Consider the following 14242-nt stretch of genomic DNA (forward strand, 5'->3'; position numbering starts at 1 on the left):
GGTTGCTTCCACGTCTTGGCTGTTGTGACTAATGCTGCAGTGAGCAGGGAGGACAGATGCTCCTTTCAGGTCCTGAAGTCAGCATTCTTTGGGGTGAATACTCAGAAGTGGGGTTACTGGGTCATCATACTAAGTCAAATAAGCAGTCACAGGAGGACAAATGTCATCTGAGTCCACTTACATGAAATCTCTGCAGTGAAGCTCAGAATCTGAGAACAAAATGCTAGTCGCCTGGGCATGTGGCCAGGAAAGGGGGCACTGCTGTTCAAGGGGTACAGTGTTTGAGTTACTCAAGGTGAATCAAGTCCTAGAGAGCTGCCATACAAAATCATGTCCACAGTTAGCAATAGTGTTTCGTACGCCTGAAATTTGGTAAAAGGATAGTGCTTATATTAAATTCTCTCAGTATAATAAAAAAGGAGCATTATAAAGTAACATTGTGTAGAAATTACACATAAAAGTTCTTAGATAATGATGAAAAAAGGAGTAAATTTTTCTTCCCCTAGCATTGTGAGAGAGAGATTGTGATGTTTGGAGCGGTGGCAACCAATTAGAGTGAATGAGGAGAGCCAGTTGGAGGGCAAAGCCCCAGTCCCAGGACCTGGATGCTTGCTGATGTCACTGAGCCGTTGAATTAATCAATACCTCATTCTCCATCACTTCCACACTTATGGTATATGAGATGATAAATTTCTTTATTTAAAAAGTCTCTTCGGGTTGGGTTGTTATTCTTTGCAACTGAGAACAGTGGACCAATATACCAAATCCCATGGATACGTTTTTGCTGCTAAATTGCCCTTGGCTTTCCCACTGCCTTCAAAGTGCTGCAGAGGGACTCCTGCTCACTGCCGGGGAGGTTGTCCGTCTGGGACTGGTTCTGTGGTCTGGAGACGGTCTCGTGTCTTCGGCTGGAGGACCCCCAGGAGACTACATCCCAGATCCTCGATGGAGCTCAGATCTTACTTCTCTGGGCCTTGGTTTCCCCATCTGAGAACTAGGGATGGCAAGGGGCCCACCTAGTCACAGGTGATGTGAAAATGATACGAATTACTTCCGTCAAGATACGGGTCCAGCGCCAGGCGCAGGCTCGGCAAAGTGAGCTGGACCTTGTTCTCACTGATTGGAGAGACGGATGAAGGAACTTGGGCTGGTCCAGAGTGTGTGGCAGGTGCAAAATAAGGCTGGCAGCCTGGAGAGAAGAGACTGGGAGTGTCGGGAAGGATGGGGAAGGGAGTAAAGGATTCAACCAGAGCGGGCCACGAAGCTGAAGGAGAAGCAAGTGGCCCTGAGAATCTCCCAAGGCATGGGGGAGGTGCCAGAGCCCCCATCTTGAGAGGAAAGTGCCTTTCTCCTCCAAAAGAATCAGGTCTCAGGAAGGCGGGAGTTCTGTGGGATCCACAGTTAAGCCAGAAACACCCAGGTCCAGTTCACACCGCCTCTTTCTGAGGTTGGGGATCCTCCCCGTTTGCCAGTGCTCCCAGCATTCAGGCCTGGGCCTTCCTGCCTCACCTGGCTGGGCTCTTCAGTATCTTCCCAGTGAGCCCGTCTGGCCCCGGCCCGTGCCTGACACCCTGGCCTATCGGAGGGGCTCGCCGTGCCGGAAGAATTGAGCAACTCCAGCTCGTGCAAACCTCTGTTCCTTCACTTCCCCTCACGCTCATCGACTGGTTGATTCCTTGTCATTTCTCAGGGGACGCTGTGACCCTTCCTGTGAACCCTCCTGGTGCAGCCTGGAACCTGAGTCACCCTGAGGTAGCACCTCTTGTCCTGGGAGCCCTGGTTCCCGAGCAGACAGGAAGGACGACGGTGGTGCTGGTGGTGGCCCTTCGTCATACAACCCCCGCATGGCTCTCTGGGACACTACCAGGCTCATCCCCAGAGAAGGTGAGTCACGAGCTACTCAGTGAAGGAGCCACAGTGTGAGCCTAACGTGTAGTTTGAAACCCGGTCGAGAAATTCAATCATGTTTAGTTAGACGTTTACCAAACCCCTTTGCAGGGACAAAGAAGGTGGAATAAATTTTTGGACAGATGTGCCCCTTCTCTGAAAGGCTGTTTCCTCATCTGGAAATGGGAGCAGCGAGTCCTCCCAGGGTCAGGCATCTGTGTGGGGACTGAGGGAGGGCAACTGTGCTGTTCACCTCCACAGCCACAGGCCCTTAAGGATGTTTCGGTTGAGACCAGGCCACCTGTGTGACGCCGGCCCTGTGTCCAGCCGGGTGGGCAGCAGACCGCACCATTTAGGTGTGTAATTCCACTCCGTGATGTTTGCACAACGAGGAAGTCACCTAACAGGCGTTTCTCAGAACGTATCCCCGTCATTAAGCCCCGTGACTTGAGGGAAGATGATTCTAGAAAGGCCAAATGATGAAAGTTTGTCATCTTTACAAACCACATCTGGGCTCAAGCAAGCGTCACATACCTCACTGGCAAAGAAGCCCCTAGTCCTTTCAACCAGAGAGGCAGTGGGGTGAAGACTTGCTGACCGGGGGCAGGCCATGACTCTGCTTCCTTGGGCAATGCACCCCTCTCCTGCCAGAAAGCCATTGTCCCCAAGAGAAGCCAGAAATGCAGCTTTTAAAATGCTTGTGGCTGATGAAGAGAAAGCTCTGACCGGCTCCCTCACACCTTGGGACAGTTACTGTCACAAAGATAGACGGTTGCAAGTGTTGACAAGGATGTGGGGCAGCTGGGGCCCTCATCCCCGCTGGCAAGTTGTAAATGGCAGCCACTTTGGAAAACAGTCTGCAGCTGCCTGAAAGGTTGAACAGAGTCACCCTGGGACCCAGCAATTCTGCTCTTCGGTGCTGACCGAGAGAATGGGGAACCTGTGCCCCACGGCAGCCGGCAGCCAATGTTCACGTAGCATTGTTCATAACAACACAGATGTCCAGCAGCTGAAGGATGGATAAAGAAAACGCAGGGTACGGTGGGGTCCTGATTAGCAATGACGGAGTGAAGGGTGGATTTGTGCTAGCATGGCTGGACCTCGAAGACCTGCTGGGTGGGAGAGTCAGACACCAAAGGGTGGATGATCCCATCAACGCTAAAAATCCAGAATAGACACATCTGTACAAACAGAAAGGAGCTTAACACGTGCCAGGGGTTGGGGTGAGGGACATGGGCTGTGGCTGCTGGTGGGCACAGGGCAAAACAGGTGGTGACGGTTGCACCTCTCTACAAAGGCACTTTGTGTTGTACACTTTGAAGGCAGAGGTGTGACTGGCCCAGCAAAGCTGTTAAAATAAAAAAGCACCTGACAGAACTCAGCTGGTCGGAGGCCCCTGCAGGCCAAGCTTTCCTCAGATGAATGTGGCCATGCTCGTATCTGGGGTGTGTGGGGTTGTCCGAGGCTGAGTTTCCCCCAAGGGGAAATGCCCTGGGGTTGGGGAGTTAATCCCCACACTTCCCTTTTTGCTGCTTTTAAAAACAAACAATTCAGTGCAAGCAGAGGAACGTTCTGCTCATTCTGCTCACAGAGGAACGTTCTGCTCTTTCTGCTTGTAGCTTCCAGCTCCCCAGGAGAAGGAAATGGTGCAGGGAGGGCCTGTGGTTTGGGTCAGCTCCAGGGTCCCCAACTCAGGCCTGGCATCCTCTCTGGTGCCCTGTGTGAAGGTTCTGGAGTCTTGTGCATGTGTGTGGTGGAGTAGAAGCTGTTGTCCTGCCCTTCCTTCTCCCTGCCTCACCTGTGGGTGAAATGAAGACAGAGAAACCTTGTGAGGCCTTCCTGCCTCCCTGGCTGGGCTGTGGGGGTGCAGAGAGAGGAGGCTGGACTGTGGGGGTGCAGAGAGAGGAGGCTGGGCCAGCGGCACACTGAGCTCCTCTCTCTGACCCTCTGGGCCCTCCATGGTCAGGTCAGGACTGTGGTGTTAGGGAAGGCACCAAGAGCCCCAGGAGGAAGTTTGGGCCTTTTGTGGGGGCAAGACAGGGAGCCTTAAAGTCAGGGTGGTGGAGAGAAGACGGGTTGGGGGAGACCAGGAGCAGCTGTAAAAATTCTTGTGTCTCCTGACAGGAGATGTGACAGGGCAGAGGCTGACCTGCATTCTGAGCTGGATTTATGACTGGCCTATATTCCTTCATTCATTGACCACCTACTGTGTGCTAGGCTGGGGGGAGACTGGTCTCCATGCCGGTGGAGTTGAAGTTCTAGCGGGAGAGACGGTGGGTCAGGAAGTAAATTGACCAGCACGGTGGGCCAGGGGAGAGCATCTTGAGGACGGCAGAGCAGGGCCGGAGCTGAGTGACCTGGGGACGGTGTTTTAGACAGGGTGGTCAGGGACAGCCTCTCTGGGGGCGACATTTCAGATGAGACTTGAGTGAAGTCATCTCCCATCAGAGGAAGCCCAAGTGGCAGCTGCTGTGAGAAAATTGACTTTTCTCTGAGTTGGTGGGAGCTGTGGAGGGTTCTGAGCAGCAGAGGCCCTGATCCCCTCCAGGTTTTAATGAGATTCCTCTGGCCCCAGAGTCTATGGGGTGGGGTAGGGGCAGAAGCAGGGGAACCTGGCAGGAGGCCGCTGCAGTGGTCCAGACAGGAGAGGGAGTGGCTGGCTGAGAGCAGGGCCCAGAAGGTGGGAAGAAGATGTTGCTGTTTTTTCTCCTTTTACCATGCACCTTCTGTCCAGAGAGACAGGGCCATGAAACAAAGCAGATTGTACTCACACACGAGGTGAACACACACGCACGCACACGCAAGCACACACACGCACACTGTACATGCGCATAGGCGATTCTATATATACACACACTTTACAGACACATAGATTCCACACATATATAGACTTGAACAGGTGACCCTTGAATAATATAGGGGGGGAAACTCCCTTGAAGTGGAAAATCCAGGTGTAACTTTGACCCTACTTTCCTCCCAGCCTGCTGTTGACCAGAAACCTTACTGATAACATCAACGGTTGGGGAATACATATGTGTGTTGGATGCATCATCCACTGCGCTCTTACAACGAAGTAAGTTAGAGAGAAGACAATGGTAGGATCCTCATAAAGGTCTTCATCCTTGTCTTATGTTGTGTGGACTGAGGAAGCAGCACAAGAGAAGGGATTGACAAAAATCCCTGCATAAGTGGACCCACATGCTGTTCAAACTCGTGTTGTTCAAGGATCAGCTGTCTTCTGCATACACACAGGTCCTGTACATGCACATACATGTGCTGCCTTCACACAGTTCTGTGTGCTCTGACACCCGCATGCCATAGTCACACAGTTCTACACACACAGCACGCACAGATAGCTCATACCTGCATTACGCACACAAATAGAGCTTTCACACCTGTATTATTAACCAAGTTGACTTTGCATGCTCACATCCAGGGTCAGCGTGTCTTGCATCCCAAAGGGGCTCAGCACTGGTGCTAGGGAGTGCCGACCCTGCCGTGTGACTCAGGTCTCGCTTCTCTGACCCTCCTTTTCCTCAGCTTTAAAATGTGGATGACAATCCTGCCTTGCAGGATTGTCAGGAGGACTGGATGAGATCACCATGTATGCAAAGCAGCTGGCCTGGCATAGGAGCCAGGGCTATTTATTAATAGTCACCACACTAATAATGAAGTCTGTTTTGGGGCCAAGCAAACCCCACAGAGCACCTTCCTGGAACAAGGGTGTGCATACACACCCGCACGCCCACTCTCCCGCTTGGGTACGTGGGAAAGGGGCAGACTCGGGGCTCTGTGTGGACTGGCTGGACCAAGATCTACAGTGGAAACCTGTGAGTCAGCGACAGGCATAAAACAGTTAATGGGCGTGCCGCCGCAGCTACGGTAATGATGGAGAGATAGAAGCTTAGATAATGTCCAGGAGGCAGGTGGATTAGTCAGGGCTCCTCAGTTGCAAGGGACAGAAACCCTACTCAAACCGGTTTAAGCAAAAGAGAATTTATTGGGTCATGTAAAAACACACACACACACACACACACAAAACAAAAATCCAGGGGTGGGCTTGCTTCAGGCATAGCTGAATCCAGGTGCTTGAATGATATCATCAGTTTTCCATTTCTCTCTAGAAGATTAATTGAGTTAATTAGTATATGTGAAGCACTAAGCAGCACGCAACACACCTAATATTCTATAAGTATTAGTTATTTTGTTACTACTACTGCTGCTACTACTACAATACAGCTGCTGCTATTGTTACCCATCTAGCCCCACAACCCATAGGACTGACTCTCATTGGCTTAGTTTGGGTTGTGTGACCCAAATCTTGAGGCCTGTGGCCAGGTTTTCTGACCATCAGACTCTTGACAGGTTGATGTGACCATCCTGGGGGCTGGTGAAGAGGAGTTGGAAATGGGGGGCTGGGCAGGCATATGAAGGCCCTGGTCTTTGCCGGTGCCAGCCTCCTCTTGCAGAAGGCCCTTGAGTTCAGTTGCTGTATGCCTTCCGTCACTGTAGATTCCTCCAGGGTAACCTTCTTTGCACAAGGGTGGCAACTAGAATTGGATAGACATGGATTTGATGCGCAGTTTCTTTGCTTAGTCAGCTCTACCTCCCTGCCACAGTGAAATGGGGCAATCATCAAACCTCCTTCATTTGACATGTTTCTTATAAAACATTGTCTGACATTTAATGGGTATTAACCGATTTGACCCCCACCATCCTGGGAATTGAAGTATGATCATCTCATTTTTACAGACAGCCACAGAGACACCAGCTTCTGGACAGGAGTGGCAGAGGGAGATCTGAACCTGGCAGCTGCCTTTGGAGCCCCAGAACCGTGGACTCGGAGCTACAGCTACACGGCAGAGACTTTGTATGTGGAGGCTGACCCTGGCAAGGTAGGTCCCCCTTCACTTGCTTCCATGTTTCTCATGTGTGAAATGCGATAAAGAGAATGGCAGCTAAAAGGAAGCAAAGTGACAGAGACCTTGGTTTATTTAACAAATACTTCTTGAGTGTGTACCATGTGCTGGCACCGAGCAAGGTGTTGGGGGGCAGTAGGGAATGCGACAAACTCCCTGTCTCTGGGAGTTGACTTTCCAGTGCTGATCAGGCAAAAGATGAGTCAACAAGGAATCTAGAAGATTTTGCATGGTGAGTGCAATGGAGAAAATAAAATGGTGACGGCATAGTGACAGGATGGTAGAGAGGCCTCGGGGAAGAAGCTGTGTCTTGGGGAGGAGAAGGGACCTGCCTGGGAAGATCTGGCAGGAGAAGCACCTTCCAGACAGGGAAAACATCAAGTGCAAAGGCCCTGAGGTCGAAGCTTGTGGGACATATTTGGGTCAGATCCTGTTCTTGCAGAGGGCTGGGAAATCAGTGCAAAATGAGGGAGGGACAGAGCCATGGAGCCAGGGCCACGAAGCCGAAGCAAACAGATGTAGAGCTGGGATGTGTGAGAACACCCCGGGGCCGACTCTCTGCAGGCTCTGTGTCCCCACACCCTGGCTGGCTCTTCCAGGCCGCTCAAGGGGCAGCCTGCCCGTCCCAAACCGTCCCAGCTCTTGTGGGGGCTACTGCTGTCCTTGTTCCCTTGTTTAATTACAAACAGCATTTTTTGCCCTCACTTAATTATGCAACAGATGCCCATGGATCTGCCACCATCTGGTCCCACTTCCTGGCTTGGGATGATGGGGCCCAGGGACTGTCTTTAGGGGCTAAGGGGAGTCTCTTGGTTGGGTGGGTGTCAGGCCAGGCATGCCTTGGCATGTGGCTGTACCTGGCCCTGTCTCCGGGAGAGCAGTTAAGGGTGGGTGGCGCTATTGAGACAACAGTGGCAAATACTTTGCACCCAGTAGCCCTCAGCTCTCAAGGGGGTTGGGAAGTCACCTCCAGGGTGTCAAAAGCGGAACAGAGAGGGTGCAGTTCCACCCCCCAGCCACTGTACGGGAGGTTGGAGAGCTCCCATTTGGTAGAGGGGAGAGGGAGGCCCTGAGAGGCTGGGGAGTTTGCCCCGGGCCCCACAGCTTCCATTGTGGGAGCCGGTTGGGCACTGGCTTCAGGAGCTCCAAAGCACCTACCCCCACTCCTTCCATGCAGCGCCCGGCAAGTGGCGATTTTTCATGAGCTATTAATTATGAGGGCAAGATTCTCATGGTTCACCCCCCAGGCCCCCAGAAGATTCACATGAGGCTGTCTCTGTGGGGCATCTCTAATGTCCTGAGGATTGAAGCCAAATCTGGCCCTCCTAGCTGGGGATTTATTTTCTGTGCCTGAAAAAAAAAAAAAAAGAAAGAAAGAATGATGCTCTCTGCCAATTATTGAACCCTGGAGTTATGTGCCAGGGACTTTCCACACTTCTTATTTCAACTTCACACCAGCCTTCTGGGGGAGATCGTGTCCCCTCAGCAGATGAGGAGCCCAAGGCGCTAAGCGGGAAAGACCCCCCGCCCCCCGAGGCCGCACGGCCGGGTGGCGTGGAGGAAGCTTGAACCCAAACCCGGGTCTGGTGGCAACCTTCCCTCTGAGCGCTCTGCCACGTGGCACTCTCCTGCAACATCCTTATCTGACCTTCATTTGGGGAGCCAGGAGTGGCTGCGAGTCCTCTTCCCAGGCGGTATGACCCGGGGTGGAGCGAGGTCTGGGGCCAGCCCCCTCAGGAGCCTGGGGCGTGCCCACACTCGGGGAGGTGGGATGGCCCAGGAAGGGTGGGAGGGATGGAGACCTGTATCCTGACCCCTGAGCAACCTGGTAGCTGCAGACAGCTCTGTGTCACTGCGCTTTCACCCCATCAGACCTCCTAAATAATGACCCGTCTCCCTGCCTCCACCCCGACCCGGGCCCGTCTCTGTTTCCCCAGACAGTTGCTGTAGCCCCCCCCCCGGCCCCCCCCTCTCCTCACTTTTGTCCTCACTGCTACAATCTGTTCTCCATGCACTGGAATCATGTTTCTGGCCAGACCGTCTTTCTCCCCTGGGACCCTCCCAGGGCCCCCCCTTTGCTCCCAGGTAGCCCCCAGTCCCTGTCACAGCCTCCCAGGTCCCGCGCGGGTCTCCTGGAGTCTCCACATTTCAGCCACACAGGTCTCGTCTCCATTTCCAGAACCTAATCAGCTGGCTCCCCTTCGGGGCCTTTAGATGTGCTGTGCCTTTGCCTGGATTGCTGAGACCCCAGGTCACACAACTGCCTCATTCTTGGCTCAGATGCCACCTCCTCGGGGAGACCCTCCCTGCCTCCCCAGAGCTGATGCGCAACCCACGTTTCCCACATCCGGCCCACAGTCCAGTCCACACTGTGACCAAGCGAGCTTCCCAACCCGAACCTCAGCAGGTCCTCCGCCTCGTAGCTCTTCACTTCTTTGCCTGGATACCCCACAATTCCCAAATCCAAAGCCTGAATGAGGCTGCTGCTGCTCAAACCTCTTCCTCCTTCCCTCTTGCTGAGCTCTCCTTGCATCTTCAGCCCAGCCAGGCTCAACTCCTGCCGTTCCTCTCAGGGCCAGCCTGTGGGCCAGGGTGCAGCCTCGGGCAGGCTCCTTCTCTGTGGGCGCCATCCTGAGCCCTGTGGGGTGTTTAGCTGCACCCCTGGCCTCTAGCCACTAGTTGCCAGCAGCAACCCCCTCCCCAGTTGTAGCAACCAAAAATGTCTCCAGACATGGCCTCGTCCCTGGGGAAAGCCAAGTTGCCCTGGTTGGGAACCTCGGGTTCAGCTTTCGGGTTCAGCTTTCATCTGCACTGTTCCCTCTTTAGGGAGCGCTCCCTACCAGCCCTCCGTCCTCATCCTGTTCAGTCCTCTCTGTACTCAGGTCCCTTTTGATGCCACCCACAAGCTGCCTGCCCAGCCCCGGAAGGGTCAGGAGCCTTGTAAATGCTTCTACAATCTGTCATTGGACTCGATGATGCTGACCTGTCACTATCAGGTTGCCTGTTTGTCCCCTCAACTCTACCCTCCCCCTCGCCGGTCCCTCAGGACATCACCTCCACGAGGACAGGCTGTGTCTGCTTTCTCCCCAGTACCAAGCACAAGGCCTGACAGTCAGGGAGTCATTTGACAAATGTGCCCAAAGTCCACATAACATACATGTGCCAGGCACACTGAAGAGAATCAGCCACAGCTCCTCGGAGGGACACAGACACATCAGGAGGCAAATACATGTGGGGGACAAAGCTGCCGTGGGGGAAACAGAAGCATCTACCCCAAAACCTGGGACAGTGTTGTCAGGGTGGGCTTCCTGGGGGAGGTGATGTCTGAAAGGTGACATCTAGAGGTGAGAAGGATGAAAAGTAGTGTAGAACGATGGTTGTACAACGTTGCGAATGACCTGAATCTTGCTTGGGCCTTCACTTTGAAGCGTTTAATATGCTATGTGAATTTTACCTCCATTTTTTAAAAAAAGGAAAGGACAAAGAGTGCAGCCGGGGTTCTGGGTAGGGGAGGTTCTGTGGCGTGTGGGGCCTTTAGAAATTGCAAGTCGCAATCTGGTGCAGCCGCGGCCGGGAGAGGCTGGTGGGATATGGATGGTGGTGGCGAGACAGGAGGGCAGGGTGTGGGGGGGCTGTGACCAGGGTGAGTTGAGAGTCATGGAAAGTTGTAGGCAGAGGAGGGGCAGGAATGGCCTGGCTCTGTAGGATCCCTCTGGCACACGTGGAGAACAGGTGGTTGGCAGGTGAGGGTGGAAGCCAGGAGCACAGAGACCGAGGGAGAGGATGGTGGCCTGGCCCAGGCTGGCCATGGGGGTGAGGAAGGTGTGGTCCAACATGAAAGGTATTCGGGGTGTAGGACTGAGATGGTTTGTCTGCTGGGGTGAGAGAGGACCGTCAAGGACAATGACCCAGTGGCCTTGGCCAGTAACCCACTGAAGAGCATCCTCTTCGGGGGCAGATGCAGGGGCTCATCTCTGCCCCCAGGGGCTCTGCTTCCCCTCCAGCCCCGCCCCCCCAAATTTGGCTCTGGCTCTCCTACTTCTCCCGGTGTGACTCCTGGCCAGTTTCTCTCCAGGCCCTTTCCGGAGCATAGGTGAGGCCTCCTGTCTGGGAAGAGCAGATGGGAAACCACCAGCACAGGGAGAACCTTGAAGAACCTGTCCTGCCGGCTTCCCCACCCCTCCTGGGTGCTCAGCAGGTAGAGAGGACACCTGGGCCAGGCCTGAGCAAGAGGAGCCAGCCCAGCCAGCACGCCCTATGCCAGCCAGCCCTTTGCCCACCCAAGGGCCCCTTGGGGTCCAAACCTCCAACCCCAGAGACTGCAGCCCCAGGCCCAGCCTCCGTCTGAGCTCTGCACTCTGGCCAAGGTTCCCAGCCCTTGAAGATGAACAACCTTCCTTAGGAGAATAGCACAGGCTGGAGCCAGGGCGTGAGAGCAAATCCCAGCTCTGCCCTTTCTACTGTGTAGTGTTGGGCAAATGACTCAACCTCTCTGATGCCCAGAGAAAGAGGCCTGGTGAGGAGGTCACATGCCGTACATCTGGGGCTTTGCACATGCGGTGGGGCGAGGCCCACTACGCGAAGTGTAGCTGTTTCGTTTTTCTATTTGTTTGCTTGAATTAAGCAAACATTTCAATTTGTGCCCTCATTCTGCCAGCTTGGTGGAAACTTCATCGGGTGGCCCCACTTCTCCAGCCTTTCTCCTCTTCTCCTGGGCTCCCAGGCGTCTGTGAGGCCCGGGTGCTAGGACAGTAGTGAGAGCAGAATGGGGTGGGCTGGTTTCCACCAGGAGGCCCGTATGACCCGTGGCTGCTCCTCCCCACTGTCTGTGGCCTGGGGTCCTCTAGCTGTTCCCTGGCAGCCCCAGGGACTGACTGCAGGCCGCCTTTCCAGAACCCCAAGAAACTGTTTCTACCTGCAGTGTGGGCCATTTTGGGGTTCAGTCCAGGCCCAGGGCCTGCCACTCCCTGATCTGGAACCCAGTCTCTGGTTCTGGATGGGGTTCTACCTTGCTCTCTGCAAGACGCCAAATAGGGCCTCCCCGGTGGTGGAGGGGCTGAAGTCTCAGCGCTATCAAGCTAGCAGCAGTCACTGCGGTCTGAGTTCCATCTCCAGCCAGGGAGCTACCCACATGGCGCAGCAGACCTCTCCGGTCTCGCCTGCTGCTCCCCTCAGCAGTGTATTTCAGTAGATCCGCCTGTTTTGCTCTCTACTCTGTTGAGAGTGGGGAGCACCTCTAGCCTACACCCTCCACCGCAGCTCTAGCCTACACCCCAGTTCTTGTATACATAAATAAATAAAATAAATCTTTAAAAAATAGAGATGCCAAATAGCCTCCAAAGTCAGAAGCCTCCTGGGGTCCCTGCCCTTCCCAGAGGGAGGCCCTGGGTATAGACCAGCGTGAGGCTCCCTTTCTCAGGGAAGGGGCTCCGGGCGGGAAGGAAGAAAGCAGGGGTTGGCGTGGCAGGGGCGTGGAGCAGAGGGAGGCAGCTTCGGGCAGCTCCGCATTCCCAACCATCTGGGCTTCAGAATCCCTTTACATTTCCCGAAAAAAGCATTGACGTGCTTCTCTTTGTGTGAAATCCATCAACTGATACTCTGCTCAGAAGTTTACAAAAGATCTACTTTATTCACTTCATCATCACAAGTCCAGTACCAGTTCTAGAATTATTTTAATAATAAATAACTATATATTTCAAACCACTGGAAAAAAAAAAAAAAGGCAGTGAGAAAATTGGCCCGCGCAGCACGGCTTACATATTTGCAAGGCTCCCTAGCGACTGGCCTAATGGAAGACGAATGCGTGGATGCGCCTATCTGCTCCTGCATTCCATCTGTGCTGCTATTTGTTTGGTTGAAGTATCTGAAGAAAACTTGGCTTGGGATGGCGCATGTGGGGAGGGGGCTGCGATGATACCGTGCCTGTTTTGAACGCTACCCCAGGCCCCTCCAGTGCTGGATTCTTAGAGTTTACTTGCAACGTGGAATCCAAACACCTATCGATGAACTCTGCAGGCGCTTTAGACTCACGAGCCCCTGCTTCAAAGCTGCAGGAGGCCCAACCTTAGCTGGCGCCCCTTCAGGCCTGACGACCTCTGGTGTCATGCACCCCCTTCTTCTCATCACTTTTTCAGGTGGTCCCCTGCCCCCCAACCCCCACCCTGTCATCTTGCAAATGTCGGGGTTGGAACTCTGCTCCCTTTGTCCACACCTCCTGCTCCCTCTTGAGACTGACTCAGCTGGGATTTCCTCTCCCCACCCCATGCCTGGCCGTGTCCCCATGTCCCTGTCATCACCGCACAAGTCGCGTTGTCTCCATCCCCCCCACCAGGCAGCGTGTCCATCAGGGAAGGCTCTGTCATCATTGTCCCTTGGGTTTGTACCCAGCAAGTGTCCAATATGTATTTGCCAAGGTTGAGGAGTGATTCCTGTCATCAGAGAGGGTTGAAACAGTAAGTTTGAGGCTGTAAGTAGTAGAAATTCAGCTCAAAATGGCTTAACTAGACAGAAGAGTTACCGACTTGCAAAAGCAAAAAGCCCCCTTGCAGCCTGGAGCTCGGGGCTGGCTGGATCAGGGTGTCAGCTCTTCCTGGGCTTGGCTCTGTGGTTTCACGTGTCCAGTTGTGCCTCTGGCTGATCTTCACGGTGTGATGTGGGCACAGCACCTCTGGTCTCACTGTTCCGGGGCAGAGGTTTCTTTTCGTGACTTCAAGCAGTACTTGGAATGCGTCCTTTCCAGAAATCCAACACTGAGACTTTTCTAGACGCAATGGACCAGAATGCTTATGTGCGTCCTTGAGCCAGTGGCCAGAGCCGGAGGGAGAGATTTAGAAAATGAACTTTCTTTAAGAGCCTGGACAGTCAGCTCCCTTCAGGAAAAGAGAGGTGGCTTCTCCCCAAACTGGAGCTGTCACCGAGAGAACAGAGGGGGGCAAGAGAGTCTAAATACCCACGCCAGGAATTCCCTCCTGTTAGACTCTGGAGGGGAAAAAAAGTTGTTTCTTTGAGCAAAGACCAATCTAGAGAAAACTTTGCAAAAGCTGAGATAGTTCCCCAGAACCTCGTATCAAAGGCAAGCAGATAACGGATTTCTCTGCTCTCTGAATTCCATCGACTGAACCCACAGCCAATTCACAAAGCCACAAATGACTGGACTGAATATTTTTTAAATGTGTTTGTTTTTCTGATTATGATAACAATACATGCTTGTTGTTAAAATATTTAAATAATGCAGGAAAGTATTTAAGGCAGTGGTTCTCAACTGAACGCGGTTTTGTCCCCTGGAGACATGTGGCTCCGTCTGGGTACATTTTTGGTTGTTATGACTTGGGGGAGGGGTGCTACGGGATCTAGTGGGTCGAGGCTAGGGATCTGCTAAACATCCTATAAAGCCTGGGACAGCTCCCCCTAACAAAAAACTATCTGGCCCAAAAAAG

General features: G+C 53.4%; 1 long non-coding RNA gene across 1 annotated transcript in view; it reads left to right on the forward strand.

Moving 5' to 3' along the window:
* The first annotated feature begins 1694 nt into the window (after positions 1–1694).
* Positions 1695–14242, forward strand: part of LOC129146333 (uncharacterized) — a 64586-nt gene continuing 52038 nt past the window's right edge. Inside the window, exons 1-2 of the long non-coding RNA XR_008552901.1 lie at positions 1695–1884; positions 6640–6782. This is a non-coding gene — a long non-coding RNA (uncharacterized LOC129146333). The remainder of the gene's footprint in view (positions 1885–6639; positions 6783–14242) is intronic.

Source organism: Talpa occidentalis, unplaced genomic scaffold (genome assembly GCF_014898055.3).
Source record: "Talpa occidentalis isolate TD23 unplaced genomic scaffold, MPIMG_talOcc4v2.1 talOcc4.10, whole genome shotgun sequence".
NCBI classification, from domain to species: Eukaryota; Metazoa; Chordata; class Mammalia; order Eulipotyphla; family Talpidae; genus Talpa; species Talpa occidentalis.